The 13,789-nt window shown below is 46.3% G+C and overlaps 1 protein-coding gene across 6 annotated transcripts in view; it reads left to right on the forward strand.

Annotated features, from left to right (window-relative positions):
• Positions 1-13,789, forward strand: part of EXTL3 (exostosin like glycosyltransferase 3) — a 221,763-nt gene that overhangs the window by 91,931 nt on the left and 116,043 nt on the right. For 5 of the 6 annotated variants that reach the window (XM_077812347.1, XM_077812343.1, XM_077812345.1 and 2 more), the window contains exon 2: positions 6,458-6,614. The exons of the other annotated variant lie outside the window; for it this stretch is intronic. The gene's annotated coding sequence lies outside the window, so the exon portion shown is untranslated. The remainder of the gene's footprint in view (positions 1-6,457; positions 6,615-13,789) is intronic. 6 annotated transcript variants of the gene reach the window in all.

Here is a 13,789-nt window from a genome sequence, read left to right on the forward strand (position 1 = left end):
CACCTACAATTTGTATTTGAATTTTGAATGTAACAAGCTGTATCATTTGAATTGAATTGGAATATTTCATGTAACCCTATGGTGGGGTGGGGAGAAGAGATTGTTGCCTATGTGTTATAAAGTTGTACTTTGGACAGGCAGCCTTGTTTGGCCTCAGAGTTGGCCCAACATCATCTTCAACGTGGGAGTGATTTGATGCTCCCTGTATCAGGCATGAAGCAGGAATGTAAATATATCAGCTAGCATTGTGATTTGATTGTGCCCTGTTATTTTGGGGCGGATGGATAAACTGCTCCTATCTCAAATTATTAGAAAAATCTTACAAAGAATTTTTGGTTTATTTTATGTGGTTCAGTCAACCTGATGATTAGATTAATTTGATCTGATTGATTTTGATTTTATATATGAATTTTATTTTATACTTTTGATTAGTTATTTAGTTAATACAGTTGGAATCTTGTGTTGATTTCCCCATCCTGTTCCCAGGAGTTCAGGACATGAGGAAGTCCCTGGTTACATAAAAGACAACTCTGTGCCCCACCTAGTGGTGGTCCATAAAAGTGAACCATAATCTTCAGTGTTTTTTGTAGGTGCTAATGTTAAACGATTTGTGGACCAGGGCCAGGGGCGGTAGGTTTGTAGAAATTTTGGTGGTGCCCAGAACACCCAGAACCCCTCCCCCACACCCTGCAAACTCCCCCCACACACCTGCCTAAGGCTCTGGGGGGGAGTTTGGTGGGGGACGGGGTCTGGAGTGCAGGCTCTGGATGGAGTTTGGGTGCAGGCTCTGGGCTGGGGCAGGGGATTGGGGTGCAGGGTGCAGGCTCTGGAAGGGAATTTGGGTGCAGAAGGGGTGAGAGGTTGGGCTCTGGGAGGGAGTTTGGGTAGGGGATGGGGTCTGGAGTGCAGGCTCTGGGAATGAGTTTGGGTCCTGGGTGCAGGCTCTGGGAAGGGGGCGGGAGTGCAGGAGTGGGTGGGTGTGCAGGCTCTGGGAGGGAGTTTGGGGACAAAAGTAGGTGCAGGGGAGAGGTGGGAGTGCAAGAGGGAGTTAGGGGGGAGGGGGTGTGGGGTGCAGGAGGGGGTGGGTGTGCAGGCTCTGGGAGGGAGTTTGGGGACAAAAGTAGGTGCAGGGGAGAGGTGGGAGTGCAAGAGGGAGTTAGGGGGGAGGGGGTGTGGGGTGCAGGAGGGGGTGAGGGGTGCAGGCTCTGGGAGGGAGTTTGGGGACAAGGGGGGTGGGGGTGCAGGAGGAAATTTGGGGGCTGAAGGGTGTGTTTGCGGAGGGGGTGTGGGTGCAGGCTCTGGAAGTGGATGGGGGGGTTCGATGCTTATCTGGGATATCCCCTCCGGCAGCGGCTCCTAGGTGGGGCAGGCCAGGAGGTGTCTCCTCAAGTTGCTGTCTCCGGGCACTGCCCCTGTAGCTTCCCATTGGCCGCAGGGGCGTTGGGGTGGGGGCAGTGCACAGCGGCACAACCCCCTCACGTGGGCTGCAAGGACCTGCCGGCAGCCACATGGAACGAGCGCGCAGGAAGCCGCTCAGGCCCGCTGCACTGCTGGGTGGTGGCGGGAGCCCCCGGGCTGTTTTAAATCACCTGGGGGCAGCAGGTGGGGCTGGGGGAAGCGCGGGGGTGGGGGGGAGAGGTGTGTGTGTGTGTGGGGGGGAGATGGGAAACTTTGCTGGAGCTGGGCCCCTGGGACAGGAATATTCCTGGTGCCCGGGCACCACGGGCCCATAGAACTTGCCGCCCATGAGCAGGGCAATGACACAGTCACAGCTCACAGGCACTGTTAACACATGGAGTTTTGTGTCTTTTCTTTTCCTCTCCTCGGTGATAACTTTATTCACCTGCATTGCAGTTGTTTTTCAATGCTTATGAAATATCCTGGAATGGACATTTCCAGAGCTTCTTGAAAGGCAGTCTATGCTCTAATGAGGAGGGTGTGGGCTGAATCCCCTGTGCAGTAGTCCAGCTGTCAAAGAGATGATGGGAAAAGAAAACAGAGGGGAAAGTTACAGAGGGGAAAAGGGGATGGGAATGGTTGGATCCAAGGCAAAAGAGGGCATGTGTTATGATGTGCACAAGTCCCTTTGTCTTCAGTTTAACTACTTTTTTTTTTCTGTAAAATTCCCAAGTTTTACAAAAACAGCTGTTTTGTTTTTTTAGGGGCTTGAAACTAGATGAAGGTTTCTAAACATCAGAGAAAGGAAGTTCTCTAACAGCCTTCCAAGGGGAGCCATGGGGGCAAAAACCCTAACTGGCTTCAAGACTGAGCTTGACAAGTTTATGGACGGGGTAGTATGATGAGACTGCCTATATAGCCAATCTGTGACTGCTAGCAGCAAATATCTCCAGTGGCTGGTGATGGGACACTAAATGGGGAGGGATCTGAGTTACTACAGAGCATTCTGTCCAGGCCAAAATGCTCAGGGTCCAACTGACTGTGATATTTGGGGTTAGGAAGGAATTTTCCCAGGGTCAGATTGGCAGAGACCCAGGGTGTGTTTTGCCTTACTCTGTAGTGTGGGGCATGGGTCACTTACACTAGTTTACACTTGCAAGTGGTGAATTCTCATGATTTAAGGACTTCGGTGACTCAGCCACAGGTTAGGGGTGTGTTACAGGAGTCGGTGAGCCAAGTTCTATGGCCTACAATGTGCAGGAGGTCAGATTAGATGATCATGGTGGTCCCTTCTGGCCAGGGCCGTCCCAAGACATTGTGGTGCACTGCGCAGCCCCCCCCCCCCCCACGAGGGGGGAGGCTGGCCTCCGCAGGGGTGGGGGGCTGCACCCAAGATCTGTGGGGGACAGGAGCAGGCTTGGGGGACAGGGGAGAAACTGCTTCTGCCATTAGTCTGTGAGTCTACATGAAAATACTGAATGTGTTAATCCAATACAGTACGTCAGGTAGCTATGTTTATGTGAAGAATAAATTAGTTGAAGTGTAAATGTGAGGCCATCTGTTAGGATAAGGCAATGTCTTGGAAGATGCATACAGAAGCATGCATGTGCATACATGTACATACTCTTAATGTACAGTTCATAAAACAAGCTACAGCGTTAAACTGCTTTTCCATTTGATACTTGTTACTTTTCTCTATTTGTTGCTTTTTTCCCCTGTCTTCCCGCTCCCCAAATTTAATGCTGCTATTTACCCAGAAGACTATTACATTTTGCACTGATTTTCACCTGTTGTTTAATTTTTGGAATAAACACCAGGAAATTTTAAACAAAATAAAAACTAAAAATGAAGGGCTTTGGATATGTAGCACCTGTGTAATGCTCAGCATCTTCAGAGTGCTTTGCATGCTAATCCTTGCAGCAATCCTGTGGAGTAGGGAAGAATGGGCTCCATTTTTTAAGGTATGGAAACTAAGTCATGCAGGTTGTGACTTTTCAAAGCGACAGAAGCGGGATAAGAATTCAGTACCCCAAGGCTCTCAGCATCATTCTTGGTCCACTGGACCATGCTGCTTCTCAAGACTGTTTCCTACAATACATTGCGTTGTAGAGTCTTGAACTGCTGCAACATTAAGAGGCAGTTGAGATTTCCCTCAAAACATGAGATATTTTCTAGTTAGTATGGATGGTGGCCTCTTTGCAGGGACCTTCATGGGGAGGTGCGAGGATCACTAGATTTCTGTGCCGTCTCGGACAAGCAAATGATGTGTTCACACAGAAGGTGCAAGTTATGCTACAAAAGCTGAGCGGTATTGCTCCTGTCTGATCTCTTAGAAATAAGTTGCTGCATGTAATGGAGAATGCAGTGCTGGTTCTAGGCGGCAGTCCAGGGAGTTCAAGGGTTCTGTTTAACTTCCAGTGTGCAAAGGTTTTGTTTAATATTTGGTGTGCAAATTCCTGAAAGGCTTATGCCCTTTTTTAAAGATTGAACGGTACAAGCATGTTCCTGTCTGCATGTGGTATTGTGCTCTTTTGATTACAGTGTAGACATACCTATAGAACTAGCTATGGAAAAGGTGACCCATTCTCTCCCTGTGACTCCTCGCAATTCTGAAATAAGGAAAAATTTAAAAAGTGGCAATAACATAATGTGCACCTCCTGAAAAGAATGCGCTTTCTCACCTTACCTTGTATAGCTCTCCCTCCCCTTGATTGCTGTAAGCTGTCTCATTTCATGTTGTATCTAACCTAGATTGTAGATTCTTCCGAACAGAGAGCATCTTGTACACCTACGGCCCATTGAGGTACTGTGTTTCTGTGAGCAGTCTACTGGACTGGGACCCAGGAGACCTAGGGCATGTACATCTCTGTGCCTCTATTTACTTTCTCACCTTTCTACTTGTCTGTTTAGGTTCTAAGCTATTATGGGCCAGGACTATCTCTTACTATGTATTTGTACAGCTCCTAGCATGAGGGAACCCCAATCTCAGTTGGATTGTTCTGTTACATTTACTATTGTTTTGGCCACCACTAAAAATACATGGCTTCATCTTCTTCCTTTGGAAGACTCTACTGCAGTCTATGGCTCTAACTTTTTGGACACGCTTCCTAATAAAATCAGACTTAAGTGTTCCCTTTCCAAATTTCATGTAATTATTTCTGTCATTCCCCACATTCCTTTGTCTGCTCGCTGTTTGCCCTTCAAATATTTGTATCCTCTTATCACATCTCCTCCCCTTTGGCCTTAGTCATTGGTTAATGTGCTTTTTTAAAAAAAATAATGGTTTGATCAAAAGGGTTTAAGAGTTTAGGTTTCACTGTAGTAAGCTGAGACTAGTGACTAGAAATGGTCTGCCGTGCAGAAGGTCTGGAGGACCGGTCCAGACTAAATTAATAGTCTTCAGCATCAAAGTTTGTAGCATCAAAGGAAATGGGCTACTTTGGTGCAATTATCAGAATAATGTTGAAATCAGATCAAAAAGTATCTTATGTCTCCATTTCTAGACTGCATTTTTGAAATCAAAGGACTGTTTTATTTTTAAAAATAAATGTTAAGACCACAAGAGGATTTCAGAGAGGAGAAAATTGGGCTGTTCTGTTTCTGTGAACAAATGAGGATTTTTTAAAGTACTTTGTCCATTTTAACTTGTTTGTAATTGGTTTTTAACCTCCGATGTCTCGAACCTGCAACCTCTTAAAAAAGGGATCCCTCCTAAGAGAGTTCCAAAACTGGCATTGGAATTTGTTTTGAGGTCCCTGTTAAGGGCTATACTGTGGTTGATTATGGTACAGTGTTTTTACAGAGCTGGATGCACCTAGCACGGAGCTCAGATACAAATGTGTTCTCTAGTGGTTGGAGGGAACAATACTTTCTCCCTGGTGCACACCAATTAAATTTAATCATGGCTTAAACAGCTGTATAAACGATTACAGTCTTTAAGCAAAATTCAACCCCATGGCTAAGCCAAATCCACATGGAAAGCAGAATATAAAAACAAAGGCTCTTTAACACAGGTTACTCTTTTAATTTTTAAAGACCACTGTCCAAGATAATCTCCTCTTTACTTTGATTATAATTCCATTGAAAGTTTGAAATGATTACTTTCTTAACTGAGAGAACTTGCTTGCTTGCTTAAGACACTGGAATTGCTCACAGGATCTGGGACTCTTGATATCAGCTGGGTGGTCCTCTTGGTGGTGAGATGTTTGCTCATGGAAGGCAGATGGTCAAGGGAGAAGTGGGAGAGGGTTCACAGAACCCTTCTTTTAAAGAATCATGGGATTTTTGCAAACTGATACTAACAAAAAACAAGTCAATGTTTTTGGCTTCCTCCTCTTGATTAGTGCCACATCCGTTTTTGTCTTTTCAAGAGCTCTTTCTTGAACCACTCTGAGTTTCAGCTGAATAAAATCAGAAAGTAGATTTGAAATCTTACAAGCTTGGTGTGGTTCCTGTGTGCAGCGGGTGGTTATGTATCACAATTGAGCATAGTGGAGGAGATAATTCAAATAATAGCTGTTAAAGTAAATGACTTTCATCTCTGTGGTTGATGTGTTGGTTGATTGGGGAGTGCAGGGTCTCCAAACTTTATTTGAAACATAGAAGAAGCAGAAGTGCTTGTGAGTCGAAGGTCTTTGTGTTGAGTGCATTTGTTGCACACTTTTATCTTGTTGCATTTATGCTCCAGAAAATAAAGGAAAAGGAGTAAGCTGTCCTACAGTAATTGAGTACACAGACAGTGGCTCTTGTTCACCAGTAGACTTTGGAGCTCACAGATATTGCATAGAATCATAGAATATCAGGGTTGGAAGGGACCTCAGGAGGTCATCTAGTCCAACCCCCTGCTCAAAGCAGGACTAATCCCCAATTTTTGCCCCAGATCCCAAATGGCCCCCTCAAGGATTGAACTCACAACCCTGGGTTTAGCAGGCCAATGCTCAAACCACTGAGCTATCCCTCCCCCACTGGAGTTGCTTGATTTGAAATGCTTTGGTTCCAAGTTCATCAACTACAATAATACACCACAGTTAAAGAAGTCTTTGTTTGTTTTTGTGTTTAGTTGACCCTGTTGTTTGTCCATGGGAACACTGTGAGATCTGAGCAAGAAGGTGGTTGCGAAGGAGTCTGAAAGCGCCCAGATAAAACTTTCTCATTGGTGATCACAGCTATCTGACTGGTTGGAAGCTGGATTCAGGTTGCAGAAACCTGATTTTCAGGTAAGGTATTTACTGTGGGTTCAAGCATGCATTGCTCCTTGGATGTGACTGCCGTATGTCTTCATGCTGAAATGTGGTCCAGGAGAAACTACACCAAGTCTTCTTAAATTACAGTAAAAACAGCAAGAAGTCCTTGTGGCACCTTAAAGACGAACAAATTTATTTGGGCATAAGCTTTCGTGGCTAAAATCCACTTAATCAGATGCATGGAGTGAAAAATACAGTAAGCAGTATATATATTATAGCACATGAAAAGATGGGAGTTGCCTAATCAAGTGTGTGTGGGGGGGAGTTGGTGCTAATGAGGCCAATTCAATTAAGGTGGAAGTGGCCTATTCTCAACAGTTGACAAGAAGGGCTGAATAGCAACAGAGGGAAAATTACTTTTGTAGTGCTAATGACGCCAATGCAATCAAGGTGGACATTGCCCATTCCCAACAGTTGACAAGAAGGTGTGAGTATCAGCAGAGGGAAAATTACTTTTTATAGTGACCCGTCCACTTCCAGTCTTTATTCAGGCCTAATTTGATGGTGTCCTGTTCGCAAATTAATTCCAGTTCTGCAATTTCTCGTTGGAGTCTGTTTTTGAAGTTCTTTTGTTGAAGAATTGCCACTTTTAAGTCTGTTATTGAGCGTCCAAGGAGACTGAAGTGTTCTCCTACTAGTTTTTGAATGCTACAATTCTTGATGTCTGATTTGTGTCCATTTATTCTTTTGCGTAGAGATTGTCCAGTTTGGCCAATGTACATGGCAGAGGGGCACTGCTGGCACATGATGACATATATCACATTGATAGATGTGCAGGTGAACGAGCCCCTGATGGTGTGGTTGATATGGTTAGGTCCTATGATGGTATCCCTTGAATAGATATGCAGACAGAGTTGGCAATGGGTTGGTTGCAGGGATTGGTTCCTGGGTTAGTGTTTTTGTTGTGTGGTGTGTAGTTGCTGGTGAGTATTTGCTTCAGGTTGGGGCGCTGTCTGTAAGCAAGGACTGAGGCCTGTCTCCCAAGGTCTGTGAGAGTGAGGGATTGTCCTTCAGGATAGGCTGTAGATCCTTGATGATGCGCTGGAGAGGCTTTAGTTGGGTGCTGTAGGTGACGTCTAGTGGCGTTTTGTTACTTTCTTTGTTGGGCCTGTCCTGTAGTAGGTGTCTTCTGGGTACCCTTCTGGCTCTGTCAGTCTGTTTCTTCACTTCACCTGGTGGGTATTGTAGTTGTAAGAATGCTTGATAGAGATCCTGTAGGTGTTTGTCTCTGTCTGACGGATTGGAGCAAATGCGGTTGTATCTTAGAGCTTGGCTATAGACAATGGATCGTGTAATGTGGTCTGGATGAAAGCTGTAGGCAGGCAGGTAAGTATAGCAGTCAGTAGGTTTCTGGTATAGGGTGGTGTTTATATGACCATCGCTTATTTGCACTGTAGTGTCCAGAAAGTGGATCTCTTGCGTGGACTGGTCCAGGCTGAGGTTGATGGTGGGATGGAAATTGTTGAAATCATGGTGGAATTCCTCAAGGGACTCCTTCCCATGGGTCCAGATGATGAAGATGTCATCAATGTAGTGCAAGTAGAGTAGGGGCATTAGGGGACGAGAGCTGAAGAAGAGTTGTTCTAAGTCAGCCATAAAAATGTTGGCACACTGTGGGGCCATGTGGGTACCCATAGCAGTGCCGGTGACTTGAAGGTATAAATTGTCCTCAAATCTGAAATAGTTGTGGGTGAGGACAAAGTTCAGCCACCAGGTTTGCCGTGACATTATTGGGGATACAGTTCCTGACGGCTTGTAGTCCATCTTTGTGTGGAATGTTGGTGTAGAGGACTTCTACATCCATAGTGGCTGGGATGGTGTTTTCTGGAAGATCACCGATGGGTTGTAGTTTCCTCAGGACGTCAATGGTGTCTCAAAGATAGCTGGGAGTGCTGGTAGCGTAGGGCCTGAGGAGAGAGTCTACATAGCCAGACAATCCTGCTGTCAGGATGCCAGTGCCTGAGATGATGGGGTGTCCAGGATTTCCAGGTTTATGGATCTTGGGTTAGCAGATAGAATACCCCTGGTCGGGGCTCTAGGGGTGTGTGTCTGAGTAGATTTGTTCCTGTGCTTCTTCAGGGAGTTTCATGAACAGATGGTGCAGTTTCTTTTGGTAACCCTCAGTGGGATCAGAGGGTAATGGCCTGTAGAATGTGGTGTCAGAGAGCTGCCTAACAGCCTCTTGTTCATATTCCAACCTATTCATGTTGACTACAGCACCTCCTTTGTCAGCCTTTTTGATTATGATATCAGAGTTGTTTCTGAGGCTGTGGATGGCATTGTGTTCTGCACGGCTGAGATTATGGGGCAAGTGATGCTGCTTTTCCACAATTTCAGCCCATGCACGTCGGCGGAAGCACTCTATATAGAAGTCCAGTCTGTAATTTCAACCTTCAGGAGGAGTCCACGCAGAATCCTTCTTTTTGTAGCGTTGTAGGAAGGTTTCTGTGGGTTAGTGTGCTGTTCGGTGGTGAGTTGGAAATATTCCTTGAGTAGGAGACAGCGAAAGTAGGATTCTGGGTTACTGCAGATCTATATCATGTTCGTGTGGGTGGTGGGGCAAAAGGAGAGACCCCGAGATAGGACAGACTCTTCTGCTGGCCTAAGAGTATAGCTGGATAGATTAACAATACTGTTGTGGCCCCTTGTGGCATGTAGGAGTTTAGATAGTTTAGTGTCTTTTTTTTCCTCTGTAGAGAAGCAAAGTGTGTGGTGTAAATGGCTTGTCTAGTTTTTGTAAAGTCCAACCATGAGGAAGTTTGTGTAGAAGGTTGTTTTTTTATGAGAGTCTCCAGTTTTGAGAGCTCATTCTTGATCTTCTCCTGTTTGCTGTATAGGATGTTGATCAGGTGGTTCCGCAGTTTCTTTGAGAGTGTGTGGCACAATCTCTCACCATAGTCAGTGTGGTATGTTGATTGTAATGGATTTTTTTACCTTCAGTCCTTTTGGTGTTTTCCAACATACCTGGGGCAACATACACCTCCATTGCTTCTTTGCATATGTGCTAAAGAACTCCTGTTCTGTTGGAACACTGGCACTTAGCAGATGGCTGCTGCATACTACTCCTGTGGAATGCAGTCGTCTGCTGGTAAGGTATTTTTAGAGTGCCAGGCACTGAAATACCTGGGTGCTGAACATGTGAAAAGGGCCTAAAACTTCAAAGGGGTTACATGTGTCCAGGGAGCCCTGACAACTCTTCTGTCTTGCTGAGCTTGCTTCCGCTGGGTCTGAACTACAGAAGTGTCCTCTCTTCCTCTGAAAGATCTTTATTCGGGTAGGCAGGTGTTGAGCTCGTGCGATTCCAGAATTGGTGTCTCCCCTGGAACAGATCAGACCAGCTGCCCAGGGAGGCATGGTTTGAGACCCTGATTGAGAGTTCTAGCAGATGACTGAAAGTCTAATGGCTCCAGCTATGCCCGTCCCCAAAACATGCCTATTTCTTACAGCCACTTCGGCTCCAGATGTGGTTAGTTCCCATATTTACAGTCTTCTGCCTGCTATAAAACACTCAGCCTTTTCCCCTATTCTAGTTGTGTTGTGGTTTGGTGAGGGAGAGGTATTGCGGCACTTGGGTGTCTATTGGAAAGTAAAAAGAAAAGGAGGACTTGTGGCACCTTAGAGACTAACAAATTTATTTGAGCATAAGCTTTCGTGAGCTACAGCTCACTTCATCGGACACATTCAGTGGGGAGATTAGTGACTGGGGATTTCAGGACAAGCTTGTAGAGTTTCCCTGCTTGTGGGTGAAGAGAGATGAGCTCCAGCTTTCCCAGTCCTGTTGGGGGCGGGGAAAAAATGTTTCCTCTTCCTCTGTCTCAGGAACTGTTCCTAGTATGTCCCAGAGAAAGCTGGGTGGCTAAAGGGCAAGTCTGTGGCAGAGCTTAGACTAGAACTCAGATCATCTAACTCCCAGTCCCTTGCTTAAACCACTGTGTGAGATTTCCTCCTATAGTGTATCCAAATGTAACCGCAGGAACAAGTGGGCAGAACATGATCACCTCTGCTGGGCCATCCTAGATGCAGAATTACTGCAGCCCTGTGCCCCTTGTTACTAATTTGGAAAGGAAGCCGTTTTCCCTAGCCTCCCCCCCTTCCCATTGCCCTTATTAAAATCTGAGTTGTGGGAAAACGCTCGCTTGACTTTATAGAATCCAGATGTTCTGTCTGGAAGCAGGAAGCCCAAATGCTACTGCTGACCTGTGAAGCTAAATATAGTGACAGCGTTACCACCAGCATCTTCCTCAGTTCAGTGTGCAGCTCCTCTCACCAGATGCGCCTTGGTGGTTGGAGGCAGATGGAACAGGGGGCAGGCAAACAGCTCGTTAGCTTGATCCCTCAGTATTTTAATTGATTTTGTTTTTATTACGGTAGTGCCTGAAGGTTCCAGCGGAGATCAGGGCCCCATTATGTTAGGCACTGAAAAGACATACAATAAGAGACAGCCCCTGCCCAAAGAGCTTACAATCAAATTTAAGATAAGACAGAGCAAGTGAGTGTAACAAACCGTTGGAGGGAGGAGGAAGAAAAGCACAGGCCAGGTAGGTGCATAGTGTGATAGGCCCAGACCACGAAAAGTGTTACTCCTTTATTATTAGTTATCAAGATAATCAGCTTTCCAAGAGTGCCCCTCAACCTCACCGTTGTCATGTGGCTGACTTCCTGGGGACATTGCAGCTGAGGTGGGTCTGGATGGGGGAACTGAATGAGGCCAAAGCATTCAAGGAGCGCATTCCACACACAAGGGGTTTGTTGTGGAAGAAAGCACAGAGGAATCTGGGGAAGGAAGTGGGCAAATGGGCATTCGGGGCTGGCATTGCTGGCGAAGCGGAGGGGGTGGGGAGCAACATGATGAGAGTAGCTTTTGTTTCATGCAGTGTAGATTAGGGTAATGTTGCTATGGCCACAAATCTTCAAATAGCTGCAGCCAATGTATGAATTTCCTCTTTGAATACATCCTAACACTGAAATCTTGTTTGTTTCTGAAATAATCTTCCAGGAGAAGCTCTACTGCTGGTCACATTTAAAACTAGACAAGAGCCTGTACTGCCGGTTCAGCCTAGCTGTAGGAGGATGCCCTGATGAGTCTCTTCCGTTGCTAGAATCTAGGGAGGCTTTGTGGGCTAGAGTGAGCATTATCTGAAGTTTCCCTTTGTTCAGTGTTATCCTGTTACTCCAAGTTAATTACCCCCTACCCCCCCCCCCAATCCCTGTGGGGTTTGGAGTCCCAAGACGCTAGAATAGCAAGGAAACTATTACTGCATGTCTTCCCTGACCGTGCTCTGCCCCCTGCCGAGCGTTCTCAGTGACGCGTCCAGGGATAGCTCTGCCTACCCAACTTCCCCTGCTGAGCCATGGGGCTCCCCAATCAGAGCTGGGAGAAGCAGGGGCAGTGCCTCCTGTTGCTGCAGTGTCCGAAAGGCTTTTTTGTTCCCTTCTGTTGCAGCTGTGCGCAAAGGAGCCTGTCCTTATCACAGTGTCTTTGGCAGCATAGCCAGAAGGTGCCCAGGCGGTGGCCTTCAGCTCTTTGAGCACTGGGCATTGTGGGGGTGGGAAGGGAGAGGGGCTCTTTGGTTTCTCTGCAATAAAGATCCCCATCTTGTTCAGAAATCAGTCACCGGGGCTCTTGTCCCTCTGGGCATTGAGGAGGGGAGGGAGAAGAACATTAGTTTGTGCTGAAGCACAAATGTCTGAACAATTGTGGAGGGACGGGTGTTAGAGCAATGAGCCATGTCTCTGCCATGCTCCTATGTGTGTGCTCAGTTCAGAAGCAAATGACCTGGCAGCTGAATGGCATGGATTCTTCTTGTCTCCTCGGGAGTTTCCAAACTCAGCTCATGTTTTGTCCCATTGACTTAGTCTAATGAAGGTCACATTGGGGGTTTGAGCGCAACAGTGTCAACAAGGGACTCCTACATTTTAATCTCTTCTCTGCCACTGACTTCCTCTGCAGCCTTGGGCACTTAACTGCTCTCTGCCTCAGTTTCCCCATGGCTTCTACCTCACATTCATCAGTTTGTTAATGTCCTGTCCTTTCAGGCTGCCTTTGCTATTAAACTGTGCGGTACCCTAGAGTGGGATGGACATTATTTGTACAGTGCCTTGAGTTTGCATGCATGCTTCAAAGATATGTGACTTTGGTAACAGCATCCTGCAGCTGGATGGCTGGGTTGAAGGAGGGAGCTGCTGCACTGAGTACTGGGGGCCTTAGGGGACTGTGGCCCACTAGGCAGTAAGCAGCACTTACTATCTTGCATCGGTGGGAGAACTTGAAGGCAGCTGTCATCCTCCCTGGAGTTGTGGGAGAAAAAGAGAAGAGCGGGGTGTGGAACGAGGAGCAGGGAAGACAGAAATTTCAGGGGGAAGACATATAAAGGGTAAGAGGGGGAAATTTTATACGTCTCTTAGCGCTTCTCATCCTAGGGTCTGAAAGCACTTCACAACTGTAATAAGGTAGGGCTGTGTCTTGGGAGAGTTGGACCCAAAATATAGCTCAAGGGTCCTGGTGGGACTAGGAGGGACACTGCGGGGAAAGGGTCTGATACAGGGGATAACAAATGAAATCAGGGTGTGTATACATTGTATGTATTCTAATGCCTTTTGCTTTTCTAGCTTTGGCTTCCTTCCTCCTAAAGTTTCTGCTCTAAATATATGGGCAAGCAACATTTACTTGAAACTAAATTAAAAATGCAACTGTTTATACAGCTTCAAAAGCAGGAAATCCTAGTAAACAGAGCACGGTGTTACCAACCTGCACTTAGAGTAGCAGCTAGTGCCTCGCGGCACTACATTCCGTTTATCTGTAGCATGAACAACACACACAGGGGCTGCGGATTGTGGTTCTTGGACAATAGTGTGTATAAGATTTTGCATGTATGCATTAAAGAATAAGCTTGACTATTGGGAATGGTCAGCCTTTAACCCCTCTGAGACATGGAAGGGTTGAGGCTTGTGCCATTGATCAATGGAAAGGTTGTGTGCCCTAGATTTGCAGTGAGGTCTCCTGTTTGCCCTACAAACTGCAGTGCTCTCCATAACAGGTGATAAACAGAGACAAACCGAAAGCAGAGGGTGCCATCATAAACCTGCGAGGTGGAGCCACCCCACCATCACATACCTTAAATATTAGTGTAACAGTCTCACCTTATTCA

Source organism: Eretmochelys imbricata, chromosome 3 (genome assembly GCF_965152235.1).
Source record: "Eretmochelys imbricata isolate rEreImb1 chromosome 3, rEreImb1.hap1, whole genome shotgun sequence".
In the NCBI taxonomy this organism is placed as follows: domain Eukaryota; kingdom Metazoa; phylum Chordata; order Testudines; family Cheloniidae; genus Eretmochelys; species Eretmochelys imbricata.